The following is a 25,559-nucleotide window of genomic DNA, read 5'->3' on the forward strand; positions in this document are numbered from 1 at the left end:
GGACAAACCAACTTTCCTCCTGTTGGTCGTTGCCTGCTATTCATCCACTCCTTTCAGTTTCTCTCTCCTCCTCCTCCTCCTCCCCCCTCCTGCTCCTTCTCTTGCCTCTTGCCTTCTGTCCAATGTCCATGTCCAATTGTCCAATGTCCATCCATCCATCTATCCATCCATCCACTGAAAGAGAAATAGAGTGACAGAGTGAGAGAGTGGGGAGAGAGAAATATATAGAGAGAGAAATAGAGAGAGGTAGTGAAGGTGGAGAGAAAGAGAGAGAGAAATAGAGAGAAAGAGAGAGAGGGGAGTGACTGCCAAAGCGCCCTGCCTTCTTCCTCTGACCTCTGTTCTTTCTTTCTGGTGCCAGATAGAACAGAACAGAGTGTGTGCATCACGGTAGACACGCACACACAGAGACATACACGCACCAGAGGCAAGTTTCTTTCACATTCCTCCTCCGGTCTCAGCTCCATTTTGGTTCGATTCCTTGAACCCTTTCACTTTCTTGTTCCTACCGCGGGGTGAGCAGGAGAGCGGGGATTGTCACTGGTCGCAGCCGGGGGACAGTGCACCGGAGACCGCACCGCACACACACTGTCTATCACACACTGTATCACGTTGATTGATATAGTAGCCAGGGGACAGTGGACCGGAGACCTCAGCTCAGACACGGGGCTTCACGCTGATCGTAGCCGGGGACAGTGAACCGGAGACGGGGGCTTCACATTGGGCGTAGCCGGGGAGGATTTGCTCCACATTTCTAGGTAAGAAAGAACGAACGAAGGACGCTGCTTTAGCCGCCGTGCTAACGATCACGTCTAATTGTATTAATTATCCTGTTATAATGTTGATTATATAATTATTATATACCGCCCCCCCCCCCACACAAGTTACAACGTGTGTGATTTTCTTTTTTTATTCAAGTCGATGAGCTTGGGGTTGGGGGGCGGGTGAGTTTGATTCATTGCATTGGGGGGCACAGTGGGGCGGTGGCAGCATCTCACACCGGTTATTAAAGTGGATATATGATAATGATCTGAGTCGTTGTTTAATATATTTGTACATCTCTAGTTATATTATTTTAGTACAGTTCTTCTCAAACCTTATAATGGCAAGGACCTAGCTAGCAAGGACCCCTACAAAGGCCTCGGACCCCCCATTTGAAACGATTTTGTTGTGTCAACTGGATTTGGAAAATAGAAGATCTACAAGCGCTAAACGCATGGTGTGCTAAACGCTTGTAATGTAGAGCTATTTTTTTGTTTAGCAGAAAAACAAAACGTCTGCCTCCTTTCACCCCCCTCAAGAATCGAGGACCACTATAGGGTTCCCCGGACTTCAGTTTGAGAACCACACCGATTTTTATATTGGCTGTTTCCCTGTATTGATCTACTATCTCCCTCATACTCCATCTGCGTGGCGGATGTCCATTGTTCTCTCTCTCTCTCTCTCTCTGTGTGTGTGTGTGTGTGTGTGTGTGTGTGTGTCTGTACTGTGTAGAGAGAGAGAGAGAGAGGGCTTGTCTGCTATGTTTGTGAGCTTGGAGATCTGTGTTTTGTCTGCAACTACACTGTGGTCGTAGTAGGTGTCGCTTGTGTGGGTGTGTGTAATCCTTCAAGGTCTAGGGGCATTGGGAACATGTTGGTTCATTTTAAGAAGTGGCAATATGATCACAGCACAATGTAGACATATTTTGGTATTACAAATATGAAAAGTAGCCTACTCAGTCATTATGCAGAAAAATTATGCATTCATGTGTTCACGACTTGTGCTGCGGGGTAGTCATAATCTATCACTATTCTAGTGATGCAAATAGCCTGCATCCTTAAGCATCGTACACACCTACACAACAAATGTTCGTTCGTGTGTGATGTCTGATTGCTGTTTGATTGCTGCTCCAATTCATTTTCAATGGGAGTCACATCGTTTGACCAAACATTTTTGTTTGATGGGGGAACAATCAGCAATCAAACACAAATGTTTGGTCAAACCATATGACTCCCATTGGAAAAGCATTGTGGTGGTGGCCCCCCAAAAAACTAAAACGACCAAACATTGCTTGATTGGTGTTTGGTACATGTGAATTAGATTCACTAAATTGAGAGAGGACGCAATCACGTCTCCCTCCGGGGCTCTTGGGATGCAATACTGTGCTGGATTTTTTTGATGTGTCACCACTAAATTAATGTACACTAGCCTATGTGGTAGATTTTTTTTTTGGTCAGAATTTATTGAAAGGATAGCCCCTTGAGATGCAGCATCTCATTTTAGAGGGGGTCCCGTGTACAGGGAAAACATTACATACATTACAGTGCAGTTACACAAATAGACAGTGGGCGATAGACAATACAGACATGTACAGATACAGTTTGCTTGCTCATTCTCTCCCACCTTGTGTCTTGTGTAGCTTGTGTCTTGCACTTGAGAATCCTGAATCATTGTAACTATTGAGCGTGTATAGAAGTGCACACTCAGGGCCCCTTTTCCATCAAAATAACTTTGGTTCTAGAACTGGTTCTGTTCTCTATTTTTCCATTATGGTTTATACTGTATATCACATCTGTATCTTCCAACCTGAATAGTGACACGCCCACTTTGGTTCTCACTTCAGGGCAAGAATAAGTATTTTTTTGGTTCCTGTTCCGAACCAACTGTTATGGATCCAACCAACTGTTATGGATCTGAACCAATTATTTTGGTTCACACGTAGGCTGGGAAAAAAGAACGAAAGCGGTTCATCCTCGCTGAGGATTTTACTGTGTGTGTGTGTGTGTGTGTGTGTGTTTGTGTGAGAGACAAGAGCGCCAGCCTGCCCTAAAAAACTGTCAAGGCATGTTTAATAAACTGCACCCATGCAAGGATTGAAAAACCTCCTCTCCCCCTCTCTCTCTCACACACACACACACACACACACACACACACACACACACACACACACACACACTTCCTTTAAACCCCCGAGGTGTCAAAGCCAGCTAGGCTGTATCCACTGTTAAGAAGATCAATACTCTACACAATGATCTATAGCACGGGGTGTATTATTGATGCAATTGGGCCTAGATTGTGTCCCAGGATGGTTTAATATAATATGAGCACTTATCAGGCTGGTCTTGCACTAGGGCTTGGACATTCTCTGGTGTCCGAACGGAGTAAAATCAACTGGTGGGGGTCTGTGTAGCCACTGTTTTTCAACCACTTGTCATGGTCCATGGACCACTAGTGTCGGCTTGTAGATCTGACATTTTCTGAAAGCTGTTGACAGCAACGACATGCTACATATTATGATTCAAAGAATTTGAAGTTAAAATGTGTACATTTTAGTCTTTTAAATAATGTATTCATTTCCCTATCCTCTGCAAATCTGCCCCCCTGGTGCCTTTGAAAAATACTGGTCCACCGGATTGCAAAGGGAAAATATTACACCCATTTTTATGGTAGAAGGAAGGCACTGGAGCAGACTCGGGACAGTTGGCAGGGTGTAAGTAAAAGAGACAATGTTTTGATGCAACTATGACATCTTCGTCAGGTCAGGACCCCTTTTTCTTATGTAGCAAAAATATTTTGGCCCCCACTTTGAAATCCCCTGGCCCTAATGTAAGCAGATTTACTCATGAAAACATCTCTGAATGAGAGAATCATGGCTTGCTCACAAATCTCCATACCTGCAGGACAAGGCAGGCATAATGTTAGGCAGACAGACTGGCAAGAAGACCTTGCCCTGGACTAATGCAATCATGTGAAATTAAATTTAGCCTCCATTAAAAACCAGAACCCCCCCCCGCCCCCCCGCCCTCCCACTCCCCTTTCATGAAATGCTGAGATAAAAGGTCTAAAATGGAATTTAAGCTGGCGGCCTGCGGATTCACGTCAGAAGCCATTTGGGAGATTTTGCTAAGAAGATTTATGTTGAGATTTTCTGTTGCTTTTTAATTTGAATAAATAAAGCATTTAATTGTAAGTTAATAAGCATCACCTTCGCTTTAGGCGACAGGAAAATTCCTTTCCATATTAAAAAGGTCTCTGCTGAAAAACCCTGGTGGCCATTTCTCTGTTGACCCATGAGTATGTAGTATAATTTAACTCTTGGGTTGGTCATTTGGTTACATTTGCACACTCTCTGAGTTAATAAAAGCAACAAGGCATAACTTTAACCCTGACGATTGAACCGTGAAAATTATAACCATGCAAGTCAAGGAGTGTCGCGATTCTGCTAGTGAAGTAATAGTGATGTTCATAATATTTACATTAACATTTCAATTCTTGCACATTATTAATATTAAAAGTGATTTCCAGTGACATTACATTTACATTTAACATAACAGTACCTCTGAGTGATACTGTTTGATGGAGGATAATTGGTTGAGGTGCTTGGTGACCAGTGTCACCTTGGCTCTTCTTTTGTGGTGCGACTGTAGAATTGCGTTTTAGGGTCGATGTTCATTTTAATGGCCCAGTTTGCTCCCAGCTGGCCTTTTTTTCTACTGTGTAGTGTGTTCAGGGTCCATTGGTTATAGAAGGAATGATTGTTCCATTAATAGGCCTGTGTCGTCTCAGCTTGCCCTCAGGCTCACCAGCACCAGTAAGAGGTGTGTGTGTGTGCTCTCGTCTGTGTACTTGTTTTACTATACTTGTGAGGGCCAAATGATCCCTGCACTTGTGTCGTGCACCACAATATCAGATCTACAAGCTCTGTGTTCCAGCCTAACATGTTGTGACTTTGTAGATCTGCTATAAAGATATTTTAGAAATGGCATTCATAAAGTCACTCTTCCGACTTCTAAAAATGTTGATGTCCTCACAAGTAGCCTATTGGGATGCAAACGTCTGTGTGTGTGTGTGTGTGTGTGTGTGTGTGTGTGTGTGTGTGACTCAATATTACCAACCTACCCCTCTCAGCTCTGAAACTCCCTGATTTGTGTGACAAGGACAACTCTGTCCGCCCAGGTCATATTTGGGGAGGGGGGCGGGTGTCTTCGGGGAGCTGTCCTGACCTTTGCTGTCCCTGTGACATCATGAAGGAATCATCGTCACTCATCATCAGCATCAATATTAACCCCATGTGTGATGAAGCAACCTTAACGAGCAGCTTCTTGCCGTTAACCATTCAAAGGGGCTGGCGATCCTAGTTATTGATTTGTTGATGGGCAAATAACAGCTTGTCTAACCAAGGATACCTTATTATCATTCCTTATCAGTTTGTTGCTGGTGATTTTCCTGTGGGGTTGCAGGGTTTCTCCTGCAGGAAAACAATCTTCGTAAGTGCTACTGGAGAGGGGTGCACGTTGTACTTGGTTGTGTGTGCCAGCGCCGTACTCAGTAAATTAGCAAGCTAAGATTTTGAAAAAAAGGTCTACAAAGTTTAGGCATATGCGCAAGACAGGGCCTTTTTTTTAATCTTCTATCATGATGTTCTGTACTATGTATGTGACCTTTTCCATGACCAGGAGAGTTACATTGAGGTATAAAAGCTCTGTTGCTATTTTGTTTATGTATGTTCTCTGGGTGGCTTGGTCCGAGGATGGCAGAAACGCCACATAACTGTCTTGAAGCAGACTGAAACATGTGCGCCAAGGAGATAAAGGAAAGGAGAGATAACAGTCAGCTGTAGCCTGACTCCCGTCCGGACATGTAGCTGCTGCCCTGGTCTCCATTGGTCGTGGTGGGGGTAGGGGGCTCATACAGACAGTTGTCAGAGCTGGCAGTTGGTGCGCGGCGGTCCTGTGGTTTTGGACGGCTTGCGTTTGCCAGGCCAGCAGCTGCAGTAATTTGCCGTGTTCGTTCGGAGGCTACAGTGCGAATTCCTCTGGTGGGAGGATGGATAATGGCCTTGTTGCTAGGCCTCCACGCCAAGGTTGCTTTTAGGGCTGCGACAGTTAACCAAGCTAATCGATTATTATAAAATAATTGATAATTGAATTAAAAAATCGATTATTAGTTTAGTGAAAAGTTACAAAAAATGTATCGCTATGAAAATAATCTAGCTCTACTAGTTAGTTGCTTTTATTTTTTATCACCACTGTGGTGAAATGCGGATTACGGTATTAGCCTAATGGCACCAGACCAGGGCCGTTTGTAAATCACAGATGGCAGCAGAAATCAATCGATCAATGAAATGCACTAATAAACTGTTCTCTGTGCGGGCTCTCAACAATGCAGTGAAAGGATGAGTTTAAGAAGGGAAGGGGCAATGAAAAGACATGAAACGCATAGAAATGCATAGTTGCTGTCGGGCAGAAACCTATGTCCATATTCTAAGTTTTTGTGTTTTTTCATAAATGAATGATGAGTTTGATGACCTACTTGATCATCCAGTGTCACAAAAGCATCAAAAGATTTTGGAGGTTTCCACCCGACAGATGATATAAAAAAATGGTAAAAAGTAATAAATAATACATTTTAAAGGAGCTCACAGTGCATCCCAATGCGTTTTGAACTATTTTCACTATTGGATATACAACAAAGTACGTACAAGTTTTAAGTGGTTCAGAGCTGCGGAATCAAAACGGAACAAGAGTTTGTTTGGAGGTTGTCAAAGAGGCATTCTGCTGCATCAGTCGCCAGCGTTGTCATGGCGACCACCTGTTTGTTTTGGGGTGTGTGTGTGTGTGTGTGTGTGTGTGTGTGTGTGTGTGTGTGTGTGTGTGCATACACGCACCTGTACGCTTGCTGTGGTGCAAGAAGTAAAAGTACCAATACCACAATATAGAAATACTCCGTCAGTAGTAAAAGTAAAAGTTCTGTATTCACATTTTACTTGAGTAAAAGTACGAAAGTAGTGACATCAAATTGTACTTACTACTTAAAGTACCAAAAGTACTCCATTATGCACAAAGTCCCATTTCTGGTTCTGGTTCAGGTTCAACAATCTTTTGAAAATGGAAGATCTTGCTTGTAGATCGGCAATTTAGTACAAAATAGTTGGTTAATGAATGTTTTGTCTTAATAATCCAAATCGGCAAAGTAACTAGTAACTAAAAGTTGTCAAAATAATTGTAGTGGAGTAAAAAGTACAATATTTACCTCTGAGATGTATGTATAAAGTAGGAACATTTTTAAATGCTCAAGGAAAGTAAAATAAACCCCCTCAAAAGTATACTTAAGTACAGTACTTAAAGAAAATGTACTTGGTTACTTTCCACCACTGTGTGTGTGTGTGCGTGCATGCGCTGCCCCAGAGGCCAGTCAGTGGGGTTCAGATGATGTCACAGGCTAGACGTGCGGTCAGTCGGTCCGTCCTGTCCGTGCTGTAGACATGGCATGGAGCAATAGGCATGCCTGCATGCCACAAACTGCTGACCACTACGACCCAACCCTCCACTCTTTTTAGCTACTGCTTCTGAAACATTTTCATCACGTCAAGGACCCCTCAAGTTTATTATGTATTTGGCTTTGTTCCCCCATCTGAAAAGACTATGGGGACCCCCATAAGAGTTCTTTTCAAAATTCAAGACAAAAAAAGCAGATATTGTGAGCTTGTAGGTATTTCTGAATATCCAAAGTCAAGTTTAGAATAATAGGTGGTGAAACCTATTTCGTCACCTGGGGACCTCTTCAATGACACCTGGGGGACCCAGACCCTATACTTTGAGGACCACATCTTTTAGGCAAACTAGCACAGGGCTGCGAACCATTCTGTGTCACTTCACCAAATTAAAAGGCTAGCTAGTTACCACTCCGTTACATCAGCTTTGTCTCTGTCAAACGCAGATGTGTTTTTGGGGCGTGACGAGAGAGCGAGAGAGAGAGAGAGAGAGAGAGAGAGAGAGTGTGAGTTCATGGCCCCGTTGTGAGCGAGCCAGCTGTTTTTGTGGCAGTGCTTTGATGCCAGCTGTGTGCTCGGTGTGTTATGGGAGGGAGAGAGAGAGAGAGAGAGCTGCTAGTTAGCTGCAGCCCGCAGGCCCTGGCGTGCGTGTTGGACCATAACGTAATAACATCCATCCAGCCAAACCTCGGCCCGGCTTGAGGAGGATCAGGTTCCATCTGGGACACATGTCGTTCTCCTGCTTCGCTTTAGAAACATGGCCGACATATAATCCTCTTAACAGTGCAACCCTGGGATGGCCGGTGGAGTCACACACCCCCCCCCCCCCTCCACCCACCCACCCATGTGCGAAGGAGAATCTCAAGAGAGTACCTGAGGTCTGTTGGAGGTGTGTCACTGTGTGTGACGTGTTATGTATGTTATCTATCGTCGTTCCTGAGTCCAGACGCCTATGTACATACGTTGTTTACTGCCATCTTTTGTCTCTCTTGCTCTGTTTTTGTCTCTTTCTGTCTTGCTCTCTGTGATGATGACTTCAGCAGTTCAGCCCCATTTCAAAGCTAACGGAAATGGCAGATCCACTAGAGGAAGCAGATTAGCAGATCTACATCATAGCGCATCGCGCTGTTTTTAAAAATGTATGATTATGACATATTCCCAAAACATAGGGATTCCCCGTTAAAACTGTCTGTCTGTCTGTTCCCTCTCTTTTCCTCTGTCATTGTTTTTTCTCTTTCATTTCAATTAAATTCAAAGGTGCTTTATTGCCATGAGACAACATACATTTATAGATATTTGGATACATAGCAAAAGTGGAACTAAACAAAATAAAGAGCGGTGTTTCATTGCAACTTAGAAATATCCCCCCCCCCCTCCTCTCTCTACTCTGATGACCGTAGTATTGATCCAGGAGGACAGCAGCTGGTCCCAGGTCTGCTCTGATCTCATTTATCTCCACGGAGGAGCCTGTCAGTCTGTCTCATAATGGACACGCACATGTCTGTCTGTCTCATAATGGACATACAGCCTCCAGCAGATCTTCAACACACTAATTACTCCAACCCTTCTCTTCCCCTTGGTCTTTTTCTCCCTCCGTCTGTCTGTGGTGCATTTTAAGACCATTAAGATCTGAGTCTGTTTCTACAAAAGGCCTTCTACATCATCAGTAGTTCTCACATTTTCAAGATTTTTCAAAAATGCTAAAAGATGTTCACACTCTCGCTGAGCTTGTGAGTAATGCAAGTTTATTTGTAAAAGGCATTTCAAAATGCTCTAGAGACACTATATGCCATACTCTGTTAAAATTTCAATTACATTATTATTCAATGTAACCTGAAGTTTCCACATGGGTCTTTTAATAACTAGCCTATATTTCCATCTCAATTTTCCAATCACAAAAGAGTATAATATATAGACAACCTGAACCAACTTCAAATGTACAATCATCTAAGGCATTTAACTTAATTAGCCTACACCAAGAGTACACGTCAGTAATCAAAATTACGGCTATTGGTCAAGATAACGGCAATGAAAAGGACCACTATTGGTCAAGAAAACGGCAGGAAAAGTAATTATTTATAGCACGGAAGAGTTTCCAATCCACCATCAGTATTGACATTAATTCATTTTGACCAACTGGAAATGTGCTGTTTATATATTGAGCTCTTGTAATGCAGTACACCATATTTTGTATTATTCCTCGTTGGGCATAGAACTCCTTTTTAATGTTTATATGCCATATTTTACGCTTCCACAACAGTAGCGAAATGTACAAGCTCACAACGTATTATAGGGTGCTGGATATGCTTATTTTAAACAGTATTTTCGCCCAAAAGTTTGAAGTATTTTGGTTTTTGACTTTTTGTATATATTTAACTAAGTGCGTGTGAAGGAATAATAACTACAATGCATGAGCGCTACAATGCATGCATGCAACCATAGAACACAAGTCGTTTCTTACACTTACACTGGTCTATCTGTCTGTCTGTCTTCCCTGGGGAACCAGGGATAACTGCATTAAGGGGAAGAGGTCCCCTGCTCGCCGCTCACTAATGCACTTCCTCCTCTCTCTCTGTCTCTCCCTCACTGTCCATCTGTATAGTCAGCATGCAGGCAGCAGCCTGCATGCTGACTAGTGACTATGTGTACCTCTGGTTGATGGCAGGATCTTTGCCGCTCCTTCCAGACTGTAGTAAGACTGCTGTGTTACGCTATTAGGGGGCCCCCTTCCTCCTTTATGCACCCCGCTCCAGAGGCATTGTGTTGTGGAGTGAAGAACCTCAGCCCTGCCTCCCTATTGTATGGTCTGGTTTCTGGGGCACACTGAGGCCTCTGTTAAAGTTGCCACTCTCTCTCTCTCTATCTCTCGCTTGCTCTCCCTCTCTCGCCGTCTCTCTCCTCCGCCTCTCTCTCACCCCCAGCTTTTCTTTGTCTCATTCGTACCCCATCTTGCCTTTTCACCTTTGTTTGTTTGTTTCACCTTGTGTTGCACGCTTAAAAAGGCAGGTCTGCAAGCTTGTTGATTAGCTTTTCTTCGGCGTGTCTGTTTTACACTCCCTTTCTCTCTCCTTATTCTCTCTTTCACGTTTTCTCTCTCGCTCTCTCTCTCTCTCTCTCTCGTTCTAGTCTTCCTCATGCTTCCCTCGTTCTCTTTTTGTCCGCCTAGTAAAATAGTGGTGCTAGCTAGCGGAGCACGCTGTGGGCCGTGCGCGAAGGATTAGCATCCATCATTGTCCAGGGTTAACGAGCTTTGTCATGTGTTAATCTGCCCAGTCCCCGGGTTGAGGGGGGGGCTTCCCATGGTGCACCAGGGCACACTGCTAGCGCTGAGCATTATGATTATTTAAGCGCACATGTACATTACAGTTGAATGTTTTACGCACCCAGGATTTGAACCTGGCTCACCGGCGCGAGAAGGGACATTGATTGAAGCCAAACATCTTATCCACTAGTGTAGAGGTGGATTCCCCGCTTGGCCGGCGAAAACATTGAGCAGCTCTACACGTGTGTGTTTTTGTCGCCTGGATCGTCCCGCCCCGCTGGCCTCTGTTGAATCGTCCTCCCCAGGGGGAGTGGAATCTGAACACGTAGGTTTTGAATTTCTGTGGCCTGTGTGTGTGTGTGTTGGGGGGGGGTCCTTTAAAATCATACCCCCTTCCCCTCTTGTTTAGTGTGTGTGTGTGTGTGTGTGTGTGTGTGTGTGTGTGTGTGTGTGTGTGTGTGTGTGTGTTCACTTGTTGAGCACGAACAGCGATGGGGCAATGAACGTATCGACATTTTTCTAATCTCTGCTCTCTGTACCCCCCCCCCCCCCCCCCTGCCCTAAAATTAAAAGTTAATACAAAACCCTTCATTCTAAAAACCAAACACAAAAGATCTTTTCCACAACAGGAGAATCCTGGGGATTAAGTCACCGGCCGGCTCTCTCTGATGATCACATGTTGCGGTGTCTCACAATCTGTTACCCCCCGCACCCCCCTCCACCGCGCCCCTCTCTCTCTCTCTCTCTCTCTCTCTCACCAATCTACACTGTAAAGTCGTCGGTGTTCATTTAAGATTTAATTGGAGCTAGCGTTGCACGTAAAGGTCCATGTGGAGTTTGTGGACCCCTGCGGGTCCAGTTGAGTAGAAGGCTTGGTTTGTGTACTCCTGTTGAAGGAGCTGATTGGTCCCTTGGCAGTAGGTGGAGACAGTTGGCGGGCGTCCCGGTGTGGCGTTGCCACCAAAAACCTGGGCGAGCTCAGACTAACTAATGGTGTTTTCTGAGGCCCTGTCCTGCTGACTGACGTCACTCTTTCTTTCTTGTCTCAATCCTGCTCTCTCCTTCTGCTAGCACTCTTTGTTATGATCTCTCTCTCTCTCTCTCTCTCTCTCTCTCTCTCTCTCTCTCCTCTTTCATTTCTCCCTCCCTCTGACAACTTGCTTTCTTGATTTTGTTTTCTACGTTTCTTCCTTCTCTATTTCTCTTCCTCTCCCCCTCGCTCTCTCCTTCACTCTCTTTCCCTCTCTCTCCCCTCTTCCTCCCCTCTGTCCCGCTCTCTTGCTGTGTGTGTGTGTGTGTGTGTGTGTCAGTAGGAATGTCTTTGTTAGTGTGTTGTGTAGGAGCAGGGTGGCTGGCTGACCCTGGGTCGAGGAGAGGAGAGGGGGCCGTTTTGGGAATGCAGTGAGTCAACTGCAGTCAGTGGCAGTGTTGTTTGACTCCGCTCACTCAGCTGAGGGTGTCATCATGAGCCCCCCCCATCTGAAAATACATTTTTCAGTAATATATATATTAATGTATATATATTAGGTTGTCGGACGTCGATAGCAACATCAGGCATTAATCCATCTCCTCCTTTCCCAGTCTATAATATTCGAGGCAGAAACCTTGAATCGCCAACTATCATTTTCTTTTCGTAAATTAAAGCCTTACTTAGCTTTGTGTCCCACAAAGCTATTGAAAATGGCAGAAAGTGCTCAAAAGAAGAAAAAGGGTACTTATTTTCACTATTGTAAATTATTAGGGATGCTTCAATCAGGTTTTTTGGGCCGGACCGCCGATTGTTTTTCTCATGATTGGCCGATACCGATATGGCCGATGCCGATCTTGTGTGTAAGAGGCAAATTTGAATATTTCCAAAATTATTATAATTATGTCAAAACCCACATCAAAACTGTTCTTGTGTGTGGAGGAAGGGGAGAATGTTTAGGCCTGTCCCAAAAATGCTAAATTATATTACACAATCTGATTGACATTTATATACCACTTAAATAGTGTAAAAGATAGGTTTCTCTAGATAGGGTAAATTACCGATCGGAGTGAATATCGGCTGATACGGCCGATCTCTGATTGGTGGGCGATTATCGGAGCATCTCTATATATATATGAGATGATCCTATAATCGGCCACCAATATATAATCCGTTCTCTTTTTTGGGGGTGTTTTTTTGTCATTTATTTGCACATAATGTGAAATTTGTCCTGCATTTACCCATCCTATTAACTATCAGGAGCGGGGAACGCCATTAGTAGGGCACTCTACTTCTTCCCCCCCACCCACTCTTCTTCCTTCCTTCTGGTGGAGGGAGGTGGTGCATGGGGGTGGGAGGGGGGACAACAATCGGCCCCTTCACTTCAAGATATTGTATGGAGAGAGAGAGAGAGACCCCACCCCGCTATTCATTCACCATCACTGCGCTTCAGGCTGCACTCTTCTGTTATAACACGGAGAGTGAGACGCACACACCCACCCAACCAACCCATCCCACTAATTGAGTGTGGAGACTGGGGGGGGGGGGAAGGGGGGAGGACAGGGTTCATTTATCTTTTGCCGGGAGGCCTGCAGTGGTTACGTAACCTCTCTCCGTTAAGATGATGGACGGGCTTGTAACGGGAAAGAGGCACTTTACTGGACCAATGGGATGCCTCCTCTGTCTGGCATAAAGCCCGGACTTTTAATGGTCTGATCTGATGTACTGTATGGCTGCCGGATGGAAGCTGAGTTCTCTGATTCTAATGTTCTCACTTTGGCTCATTCTTTTTGTTTGAAATATGTTTTTTTTGTGTGTTTTAGACCCGCTAGTGGTGGGTGCTCTATGGTTGGCAACTTGGCACTGCAGTGTCCATCTGTTTATCTGTCTGCCCACCACTTTGGTACCAAACAACACATCTCGAAAACGTCTGGATTGCCATGGAAACCACGTTATACTTTACTTTACTTTATTATGGATCCCCATTAGCACGAAGAAAAGCGTGGCTATTCTTCCTGGGGTCCAGTACACAAAACACAACGCATCATTCACCACAACATACAACTACAATACACAGACAGTCAATGGTTCACTTACAAAGGATAAGAGATTCATCGGTTTCAAAGTGTCTAACCCTGACTGATTATGGTGATCCATTAGTCTCTCCTGTAGCGCCACTTTTAGGCCAATTTCAGATGAAATAGTATGAAAGTGTTATTTGGTAGCACAACAAGGGGATGGGGATTTTCCTTACCTGTCCTGTACTTCTTGTCCTTTTTTGCCTACCTGTCCTGTGCTTTTCGCATCCACTGCTATTTACAGTGGCCACAGATTAGTTTTTCTGCATGTCGGTGGCGACGAAAAAACTGTGCTACACTTATACACTCCTCGTACAGCCATGTTTTGGCTAAGTTTGGTACCTACCAACTGGTGAAAATTGCTGATGTACAAGTTCACACTTCACAGTGCGTTGCGATGCAACACATTGTCATATTTTGTACATACCGGTAATGTGCAATGTGCATGGTACTGTACTTTGCTTCGATGGTTGTTTTCAGAGACATACCGGTAATCATTATCCGTGTTTACTGTATACAATAGTCCTTTTCCCCAGGCCTGAAAAGTAATAATGTAACTATGGTACTGCTAGTAGATCATATAACAGTAGGGTCATTGATATTTACCTCCATCTGTCTGTCTAATGCTACACCCGTCCATCCGTCTTCATCCACTTAATCCGGAGTCAGGTTGCGGAGGTAACCCCAGACTTCTCCTCCTTTCCCCGGCCACATTACTCCAGAGTATGAGTGTGGGGATCCTAAGGCGTTCCCAGGCCAGCGTGGGGAGATAATTCCCCCATCTGGTCCTTGGACCCCTGCCCCGTGGTCTCCTCCCAGCTGGACGGACGTGCCTGGAAAGTGGAAAACCCCCCTGAGGAAAGGAAGCCCCATGACAGGACAGAAGGCATCCTTGCTGGATGGCCAAATTTAAATGTCTTCCTTTCTACGCCAAGGAGCTGTGGCTCTGCTCTGAGCCTCTCACGGACAGTGGTGGAAAGTAACTGAGTACATTTACTCAAGTACTGCACTTGAGTACAATTTTGAGGTATTATTTTACTTTACTTGAGTATTTCCAATACTTCTACTCCACTACACCTCAGAGACAGATATTCCACTACATTTTGTTTTGGAAAAACGTAGTTACTTTGTTAAATTTAAGCTCACGCGATGCTATGTGAGCTTGTAGATCTGCTATTTTCAAAATATTTTGATACAGCTTGAAATGGGATGTCCTGCATAATGAATACTTTGGTAGGTACGTTAAGTACATTTAGAATTATAGATGCCAATACTGTGCTGTGCTTTTACTCAAGTACATTTTTGATTATGGACTTTTCCTCGTAGCATAGTATTTCTACATTGCAGTATTGATAATTTTACTTGGATAAATTAAAATGTGAGTACTTTTTCCACCACTGCTCATGGATGACTTCTTACGCTGTCCCTCAAGAGGGAGATCAGCCACCCTCCTGAGAGAACTCATCTGGGTTTACGCTGTCCCTCAAGAGGGAGATCAGCCACCCTCCTGAGATAACTCATCTGGGTTTACGCTGTCCCTCAAGAGGGAGACCAGCCACCCTCCTGAGATAACTCATCTGGGTATATTGTATATCTGTGATCTTGTTCTTTCGGTCATGACCCACATTTCATGTCCATCTGCCACCTGTAGATTGAGACTGCTGCCTTCTCGGTCAGCTCTCTTTTCTTGAGAACCGTGCAGTACAGTGAAGACACACACGTTTTGTCCTTCATATTATCGTCGTTGCTGTCGGGGCAGAAACCTTAATCTTCATATTCAGTCTGTGTGTTTTCCTGAAAATGAACTCCCTACTTGATCACGCTACAGCCACACCATGTTTTAACTCTCTACTTGATCACGCTACAGCCACACCATGTTTTAACTCTCTACTTGATCACGCTACAGCCACACCATGTTTTAACTCTCTACTTGATCACGCTACGTCGCTACAGCCACACCATGTTTTGAGCTTATACATCTGCTACTTTTGATGCTTTTGTGTGACGCTTTTGAATTTGAATCCTGAAAGGTTTTATTTGGACATATCACATTTTCACCTGAGAGTGACTCTATAGAATATGTTTTCTATTCGTTGCTAATGTTCTGCTTTGGTGCTGATGGCTGTGTTGAGCTAGCCTGGCGGGGCCAGACTCATAGTTGGGATTCACTGACGCTTCCTCCCCGCATAGGAGTCTGGAGTCAGGCCCATTGGCAGCATGAAAAATGTCCGTTAGTAGTTTCCTTGACAGACCGATCCATCTAGCCAATCAGCGTAACAAAAAGCTGACGTCACCACACAGTGCACTAGTCTGCTCCTCATACCACGCTAAAAACAAAAAGGTCTGTTATAGTTTCTACTTTATACGTGAGCGAGATATGTCGGATATATTTCAGTCTATATCTGAAACAACTGCTGTTCTTATCGTTTCAGTGTAAACTTTTAAACTTGTTGTGTTGAGGGCAGCCATTGTTGTTTTGAAAGTACTGCAGCATGAATGTTACGTCACCATATACACATGAACCATGAACTGCTTTTCACTGTTGTACGGACAGCCGTTGAAACGCAGTCACTGATTGGCCCCGGTCATTTTCAGATTTTTCCAGCTTCTGCATATATACTCTCTGCCAATGAGCCCGACTCCAGACTCGTATGCGGGGCGGAATCTTCAGTGAATCCCCGCTATGAGGCTGGCCAAGCCAGGCTATTGTTAAAACAACACACTGTTGTAGTCTTGTATCCCCAGATGATGTGCAATTCCTAAACGGGCCTGTAAGTGTTGGGAGGAGGCGAGGCGGAGGGAGTATTATTGTTGTGATTTAGAGTAGGCTGCAGGGGATAATCTGAGGCCCCATGCCAGCGTGTGGCGCCTCGCCACCCAATGTGGCATAACTTACATTCTCCCCCTCACAAGAGAGCAGTTAACACACACATACACACGTACATAAATACACATGCATGCACACAGTGTTCTTCTAGACGGGCATTGCAAACTCATCTCATTTACACACAAAGTACTTAAACACATTTGTGATAATTGCACTTCTAAATGCTCAATGTAACTATTTTCCGTTATTTGATGACGCCGTATAAATGGAGGACGGCCACAGCTGAATGGATAATGAGCCCGCCTAGGACTCCGAAGGTCCCAGGTATGATTCCGGTTCTCGGCAACATGCCGAATTGTCCCTGACACTTGAGCGCCAAGTGCTCCCCCTCTGTGACCGCGCTCCTCTGTGGGCAGCACTCAGCAGGGTGACGCTAACTAAAGTTCCCCCATGGGATATGATAGTTGTATCCCAAAAATATCAATATAAAAATAGTCTGAATCAACGATACAAAACTAGTCTAATAGATTTTAAACACAGAACCTCACTCTGTCTCAGGGAGGAGTGTGGACAGTTCAGAAGAAACCTGCCTACTAGTGATTTCAAGCAAGATTTCATAGATTTTATTTAAAACAAAATGCAAGGGCTTCTATTTCAGCATGATAACTTTGCTGTTTGCATTTGCAAGTAGAGAAAGGCTGTAGTTTCTATTTGCTCGGTTGGTAACCCCATCAATGATCTCATTGGTAGGGCTGTCACGATTAAAAATGTAAGTTGATGATTAATTGTCCTGCAAATAAATGTGATTAACGATTTCTTTTTTTATTGTTTAAAAATAAAATAAAAAACAAACTCCCATATGACATACATTAAAAAGGGACAAAAATAAAGGGACTTAATTGTGTTTTTTGCATTTTATATTGTAATGTTACAATTTGTATTGGTTTGCCTTTTAGGCTTCGTAATCACAAATTGCACAGGGCACGTATGACAACAAAAAAGAGAGACTAATTGTTTTTAATACTTTTTCTTTCCAAAAAACAGCAGAAATGGCAGATCTACAAGTAACACACCTGTCTCTTCGTGACGGGTTGTAAACTTGTAGATCAACTATTTCCGATTTTTGAAAAATGTTTGAAAATGTATGGGAATCTTTCAACATGGAAATTATTGACGATTATGCAAATATAATTGTGATTATCTCAAATAATTTGCGATTATGTGATAATTGTGATCTGACCTAGTCATTGGGAGGCACTGGGCAGGTATCTGAACTGTCTATAACCCCACCGCAGAGGGAAATGGCGCCATTAAGCGTTTCCAGGCTGTGTTCCTCTGCAGTCATCCCTGCATTCCTCAGTCCCAATCACAGCTGATGCTTGCGTCACGCAGGCAGCCCACTTCTCCTCCAGTCACATTCAGCCCCACGTTGGGTCCTGACAGCAGCCATGCCAGAACAGAGACAGAACAGTAAATTATTTAAGGAGGACTGCACTTAAAATGCACAGGCATAAGCCTCTGGACGGGGGAGAGAGAGAGAGAGAGAGAGAGAGGCAGCCTTGAAACAGTGTGAGCTTTTACTTTGGCGCCGGACACCATTGGGCTAATCTTCTCTATTGTATGCAACGTCTGCAAGCAACGTCTATCAAAGCTTTTATTGTTGGAATTTTGAATTCTCAAGTTCTCACTGTAATCTCTCATTGACGTCTACACAAATTGAGTGTCACACAAGTAGTGAAATTGGATAGATCGCGAGGCGTTATATGCTTGTAGAACGGCACATTCTCTATCTTCTGGCAGTAATCCTTGCTATACAGTGTGTTTGTTCAGTAACGGGGGTCTCTCCGCATCTCTCATTTTATTAAACTGAAAATACATATAATACATCTAACTTTAGGAATGAATAAGTACCCTTTTATCAGCTTCACTTTTATAGTGTTATGTGCACATCTTGTTACCGGGCAGACTGGGTTTTTTTCCCCAAATCACTGAATGCTCCTTTAACAAGGTATTTTTTTCCTGTTTTTTTTAAAATAAGATCTACAAGCTCATAATGCACTCATGTGAGGCATTGTTTTCGTAGACCTGGTTGCTCTATTTCGCTTCACAAAATCTGGCAACACTTGAGTGTGACTTGACATTCTGGAGGAACCAGTGCCATCATGGCTCACAGTGTGCATGTTTTTATAGGCCGTGGTGCGGCTAGCTAGCGCTGTAAGGGCAGCGGTTGTGTTCCTTGGGATGAAAGCGTGTCAATGACAGGGTCAGAGTTCACTAAATGCTACTTAAAGCAGACCCTTCAAACAAGACCCCTGCTATTAACATCCCCCATCCACACGCACACACCCACACACCAATAGAATCTATCCTCTTAACCGCCGTTAGCTAGCACCTTGAGTAAAGGTGCTTACATATGACCAGTGTGGCTGCCGAGTCAGCAATTTTCCCCATGTAACGTTAAGTACAACTTCATTTGCATATAGCCACTCAGTATAATGTCCATGCCGAGTCATCGTTTCCCTGTATAATGTTAAATGCAACCTCATTTGCCCTCTTTAACCCTGACACCAGCGCTGCAAAAACAGACAGATCTACAAGCTCTCAACGCGTTGCAAACGAAGCTGCAGAGACGGTCGCATCTGCGGGTTGGGGATCTGTCTTTTTTTCGACTCGCAACCCACTGTAAACTAATCAGCAGATACCGATATTGGATTATATATATATATATATCTCAAATAAAAAATGACGCTTTTCTGGTCTGAATAGCTTTAACACAATCATTCCCGAGATTCCTTCAAAATAGGAGCTCTGGGGTGCCGGGAAAACATGGCCGCTTTTACTCTGAACCCCCCCACCCCCTCGCCCGGAAACAATCCGGGAAAAAAACTGAGAAATATTTTGCTAGCTTACCTTGCTCTCGATTCTATTATATCGCTAAAAGCTCCAAAGCGTTCATATTTTGAACGATAGGCGGATGAGAAGTCAGAAATGAAGTGCTTAGTATATCAGATCAAAACCACGGAGAGTGCCCTGGATTAGCAGATACGAGGCATTATTTCTGCCGCACAACAGCTAAGTGAACGGGACGCTAATATGAATGAAGAGCGAAGCTTACGGTGGCCTTAGAGTCTCACTCAAAAAGAAAAAAGGAAAAAAAATCAGAATATTATTCTCTCGCCTGATATCATTGAGGATGTTCTAGGATGTGTACACCTATGACGTGTGGACACGTCGGATGGACGGAACCTGTTAATGAACACTATGGTTCCTTTTGATTTCAGGGTCATTTTTACAGGCCAGTGGAGTTCCGCCGGCACCTTCGCCTCTGTCCTCTCCTTCCCCCACAACGGCGTCCTTTCACTTCTATTTGGAGTAGGCCCCACGGGCACAAGCACGCCTCACAGAGCACATGAATACATGCGCGTGTTGCGTGTGTGTGTGTGTGTGTGTGTGTGTACACAGATGTGAACTTAACCAACCATTACTATTCGTATGTAGACCTTTTGGGATGGCTACCGTGGCTTAGCAAGCGAATGTGATTTAACCTTTTAAACCCTATTATATACTTACAGTAGTTGACCAGGTACAAGGCTGCTATGATATTTAACCTTTTAAACCCTATATACTTACAGTAGTTGACCAGATACAAGGCTGCTATGATATCATATATACCTACAGTAGTTGACCAGGTACAAGGCTGCTATGATATCATACCTACAGTAGTTGACCAGGTACAAGGCTGCTATGATATCATGACATTTTATGATGGTTAATTATACAATTGCGATTCATTACTTAATTTAGTTTTTTTTGTGGGAGTTGAACTATATATATTGAATCATAATTTTAATTTTAACTTTTTAGGCTTCGACAAAGAACAAATATAATGCCATAATACTCTAATATTAATTAGCTGTTCTACAAGCTCACGACACCTTACCATGCAGGCCTTATCCTGAGTGGCTCTATACTGTAGTATAGAGCCCTGTGCCCTCTCTTCCTTCGTTCCCGCTACACCATTTTATTTTTCCTGGTGAAAATCTACAAGCTCACAGAGCATGCAACGTGTTCACCGCAAACCCAGAATAGGGTCGCTAGGGTTCATATGGTTAATTTAACCCACTATGATGGAGGAAGGATGTTTGTTTTTGTGTTATAAGCCATTTAGACCTGAGGCCGACTCTAAATCCTGACCTAAGTTTTCTGAAAAATGTAAAAATGTACTACCCCGGTCTAAAAGGACCACCTTTTAACACTGACGGTATACAAATGGAACCAAGTTGCAGACTTACAGACTTGTGTAGGTAAAAGGTTTGGGAACCCCTGTCACCATAGCCTGCCCTGCACCATAGACGCACTGTTCAGTGAAATGACTTGTAGTTGGCTTGTTTATTCATAAGCCGGCTGGACCAGCTTATGAATAAACAATATTTCTGTGACAAGAATAAGTTTACTTGCGGTTAAAACAATTCCTAAATGAATAACGCAGCATGTTGGAAAGTCTAACTTTTGCCTTGCTCCCGCGAACCCAATGGACGCTAAACAAGCACACACACACACACACACACACACACACACACACACACACACACATCTGGAACACACTCTGCTTGCTTGCTGTTTGCGGTCAAAGTAAATGTTTCAGCAGTGGTTCTCAAATATGTCAAGGTCAAGGACCCCACATATTAAGGCTGTACGATATTTGAAATGCATGCAATATTCGATAACGTTGTTGAATACCTCTAACGATATGACTCATGAGTACCCCCGACATTATGCAGTATATAGTTTTAATGTCCTTTTGCTTCAGGTTAAGTTTAGCAAACTACAGATCCCCTAGTTTTATGAGGGCCTACTGGAAGTACTTGATATAAACAGAAAACGGTCAGTTGAGAGGGGGCGGGGAGCTGTGCGAGTTCAGTTCACTCCACGGTGCTTTGCCAATGGGATTGCTCAATCGACAAATGGACATGATAATATGAAATTTCAACCTCGATAATTACCTTGCATGATGATACCTCGATGAAGGTACATTTTTGATATATCTTGCAGCCTTACCAAATATGTATTTGGACGTGGAACCCGCCACCTCCCCAAGGCCCCCCCCCCCCCCCCGGACCCCACGCTGAGAAGCGGCCTATTAGAATAATGCTGATGACCTGATTATCCATGAAGGGACTGTATGAGTCTAGACGGCTTAAGCTAAAGTACTGCAGTGGGCCCCTTGGCTGCTTGCCAGAGGTATGGACAGTTAAACATCCCTTCTACGTGTATATATGTATAGGCTGTCGGGGACGTGCACAAACTGCACATACAGAGTATAGTACAGTAGTTCTCAAACTATTTTGTGCCAAGAACCCCCCCCCCCCCCCCCCCAAATGTATTTGGCCGTGGAACCCCCCACCAGAAAATGTTTTGTGCCAGGGAGGGACCCCCACAAGAGAAGATTTGTGTTAAAAATTAATTTATTAAACATTTTCCGGTTTTAATATTTTTCTAAACATAAACAAAAGACGTACAAGCTCGCAGCTCGGCACAAAATGACGTGCTGTGAGCTTGTATAGCTGCTGTTTTTGAAGTGGTGAAAATTATTGTGATGCATGCTACTAGTTTTGCTGGGGAACCCCCCCCAAGGACCCCACTTTGAGAACCCCTGGTATAGGGTGTCAGAGACATGCACACATACATACGTAGACATTTAAACACGAGATTTGATTATGATAATAATAGTCTCTAGAATGATGACACCTTGCCTAACTGGTTTTACGTGTGTGTGTGTGTGTGTGTGTGTGTGTGTGTGTACAAGAATTTTGAGGTACTTTTAATGTACGTATTTGTGCTGTTTCTCGAGTTATGTGGATTACAGACGTACACACGTAAATATGGAGTTCTGTGTCAGGCAGAGGCCTTTTGTGGCAGTTCTGTACTGTAACTGTGAGCCCGACCAACTTGACACCAGGCACTGCACTCCCTGTGGGAGTACAAATCCACAGATTTGAGGATAAAAAGTGAAGACAGAAAGTGAGAACGCCAATTGTGATAAGAGCGCCCCTCACTTTACACAAGTGTGATTTTTATTTTCTTTCTTTTTTTTAAGTAGTGCATTTTCGGAATAATTCTTCTACCACTTGGTGTGTGTGTGTGTGTGTGTGTGGTACTTGAGTCCTCCTTGGTGTGTGTGTGTGTGTTCGGTAGCCTCTTCGACAGTGCGTCTTGCATGGAATGTGGCGTGGGATGTGACAGGGAGGTCGCAGAGTGGGATGTGACGGGGAGGTCGCAGCGTGGGATGTGACAGGGAGGTCGCAGCGGGCCACTTGCCGTGGCGTCTTAAAGGGCAACGGGACATTTCTGTGAAGTCGACCACATTGTTATCAAGAGCACTGCGGGCAGCCAATCACGAGCCTAGAAGTTCGCGAGCTGACAGATTAGGCCGGTCAGGTGTTTCTCAAACAATCTTCAATTGTTTTTTTCCACCCACATTTATCTACCTAAAGTAAACCCGATACTTTGTAAACTTGACCTTTGGCTCTGTACTTGGTCTGCTCTCTTTTTCCTCGTACGGTCACAATGTGTCAGACGCGTTGCGAGCTTGTAGATCTGCTATTTTCGTCTAATGTTCCCTGCCAGAATAGGGATGCTAGGGTGTGGTTAATCTAAAAATTAAATAAAAGTCAATATCACACACATTTGGTGGCCCCCCTGCAGTATCTCCAAGGACCCCCTGTTGAAGACCCCTGGTTTAGGTGTTGGAGTTATGCCTGATTCTTTTTTGTCTCGCACCAAAAATATAAATAATAATTCTACAAGCTTGCCTATTTTTACGGCTTTAGGGCTATGGTTAAAAATGGCATTCATACAATCGAAGTCCTAAAAACATTGATGTCCTCACAAGTATAATACAAAGAAGAAGTGGGTGTGTGTGACATGCAGCTGGTTAACGGGGCCTCCGGGAGCCAATCGTGCGTCCGTCCGTTCGGCTGACTGACCCACTGAAGCCGAATGACCGGAAACTCTTCCTCTTGCCTTCTATAAACGGCTCCATCTCCTCCTGGCCGTTTGTCCCGTCAGCCCGCTAACCGCTTCACACCGCTGACCGTGGCTGATACGTACCATGTAATCAACTAGACATAATGCATCTGACACACTTGTGTGTGTGTGTGTGTGTGTGTGTGTGTGTGTGTGTGTGCATGCATTACTATACTTGTGAGGGATTTAATGTCCCCACAGGTATAGTTTAATTTGAGTAACAGCCTTTTGTTTTGGCTTTTATCCCTGTTTCACCTGTATTGGGTCGGCAGTGGCACAGGGGTAGAGTGGCCAGTAGAACGGCCGGATGGCAAGTGGCAACCATTTACCATTTATTAGGGTTGTACTGATACTGCTATCGGGTACTCGGTCCGATACCACCCTAAAGTACTCTTACTCTGTATCGGAAACGGGGCCGATACTTTGAGACGAGTACTAAAACATTAAATTGACACTGGCTGAATGATCAATGCAACGGGAGCACGTCTGACCCAACACAGCAGCAAAATGAGCAAAGCGCCCAAAACAGCTGCTCTACAAGCATAAATGACAACCGACAAGTGTAGAACGGAGATCCATCGACATCTGTTTATATTCGGTTAGCCTGGAACTCACCTATGCTTTCTATGGCATAGGCAGCTCCCGGCAGGATCCGCCGGGAGAAACTGTGCGCAGCTGCTGGACATGAGACTAATTAATTAGAGCGACAGAGAGTGTGTGTGTGTGTGTGTGTGTGTGTGTGTGTATTTAACAAGGGTGCAGACGATCAAAAATCAGCAGAGAGTGATTGACGTTTGTGCTACTCTATGCCAAATTGAAGTGGACTTGGACCCAGACTTTTTTTTCTCCGAACGTCTGGGTTTCCGAGGCTAATATTCGGTGGACGACACTATCGGATGAATAAATTAACATCTTGATAGTTTTGTCCTTTCTACTCGTATAGCAGGAGCACATTCAAAGTATTTATTTCATTTATATCAGACCACCAAATAAAAAAAATACTACATGTAGTGTAGATTTGTGTCTGTGTATATTCAGCGGGCAGCATTATTAGATTAATAAATGAGCATTAATTAATCTACGTTGTGACATCCTCTCCACTCGTCTCGACGCAGCTGTACGTCAAAAGTTATTTCCATCAGACAAGTTCCAACAAAGTAATCCATGACTGTGTAGGGAATCTTCTTGTAAGCACAACGTCCTTAAAATCCATATAAAGATATAAAAGTTTATTTTGCCGTAAAAAAAATACGTGTTTTTCTTTGCAGCACCCCCACCCCTCCCCCCGCACATGTGCAGGGACTATGACATAGGTGTTTTTTTGCCTCGAGCATAATGAAAGAGAGGCACCTATACAAGGTCAACATTTAAAAAGTACTCGTACTCTGTCTGGAAAAAATGGCATCGGGGCATCTCTACCATTTATTGATGCCAATTGATTCCTCCCCACACACACATCACTGCTGACGTATCTTACTGACTGCACCTGCCAGTGAGGAGCCCCGACCGGGAGGTTAACCCTTTGTCCTACTCCTCCCGCCCAACAAACAGCCATTGTGAGGAACAGATTTCCTGGTCTTCACAAGAGGAATATATTTGGGGGAGTTAGGCTTACAATTAGAAATGGGTTGTCTTTAGGGGAAGGCTTTTAGAATTTGGGTGTAGTGGTTGCAGTTATGTTATAGTTGCTTGCTGCCTGGTGCTGTGCACCAAAGATATAAGTAGGCCTAGAATGGCCATTGTCTGCTTCCGTGTTGGAGTTAAAAATTGGTATTCATAAAATTGCGGTCCTTAAAAGGATTATGTCCTCACAAGTATAGTAATGCAAGCGTGTGTGTGCGCAAGCCATTAAATCACAGGTCAGTGAATTGGTTTGTGCCTGTCCTCCCAGATGGCTTTGAAACCCCCTGAAGGCAGTGTCCTTGGGGACATCTTGGTGTTTAGATGGGTCAGGCAGTTATTATCAACATTCCAATGAAGTGTCCTTGAGCAATCCACATTATTGCATGTTATTGCATGTTTAGTGTTTCTGCACTGAGCTGGTGATCCAACCCTGATCTCCGACTGGGCAGACCAGCCAGGCAACAATAGACTCCTGAGTCATGGTCTTTCTTTGGGCAGAGTCAAGTAAACGTCAGCTAAAC

At 44.1% G+C, this 25,559-nt stretch overlaps 1 protein-coding gene across 4 annotated transcripts in view; it reads left to right on the forward strand.

The window, feature by feature from the left end:
- Nucleotides 1–295: 295 nt before the first annotated feature.
- The window catches only part of prr36b (proline rich 36b), a 58,001-nt gene continuing 32,737 nt past the window's right edge, over nucleotides 296–25,559 (forward strand). For 2 of the 4 annotated variants that reach the window (XM_080776726.1, XM_080776727.1), the window contains exon 1: nucleotides 296–758. The gene's annotated coding sequence lies outside the window, so the exon portion shown is untranslated. The remainder of the gene's footprint in view (nucleotides 759–25,559) is intronic. The other 2 variants (XM_080776724.1, XM_080776725.1) reach the window with 1 other exon arrangement.

This window comes from Protomyctophum bolini (assembly GCF_963924005.1).
Source record: "Protomyctophum bolini genome assembly, chromosome: 11".
Classification (NCBI taxonomy): Eukaryota; Metazoa; Chordata; class Actinopteri; order Myctophiformes; family Myctophidae; genus Protomyctophum; species Protomyctophum bolini.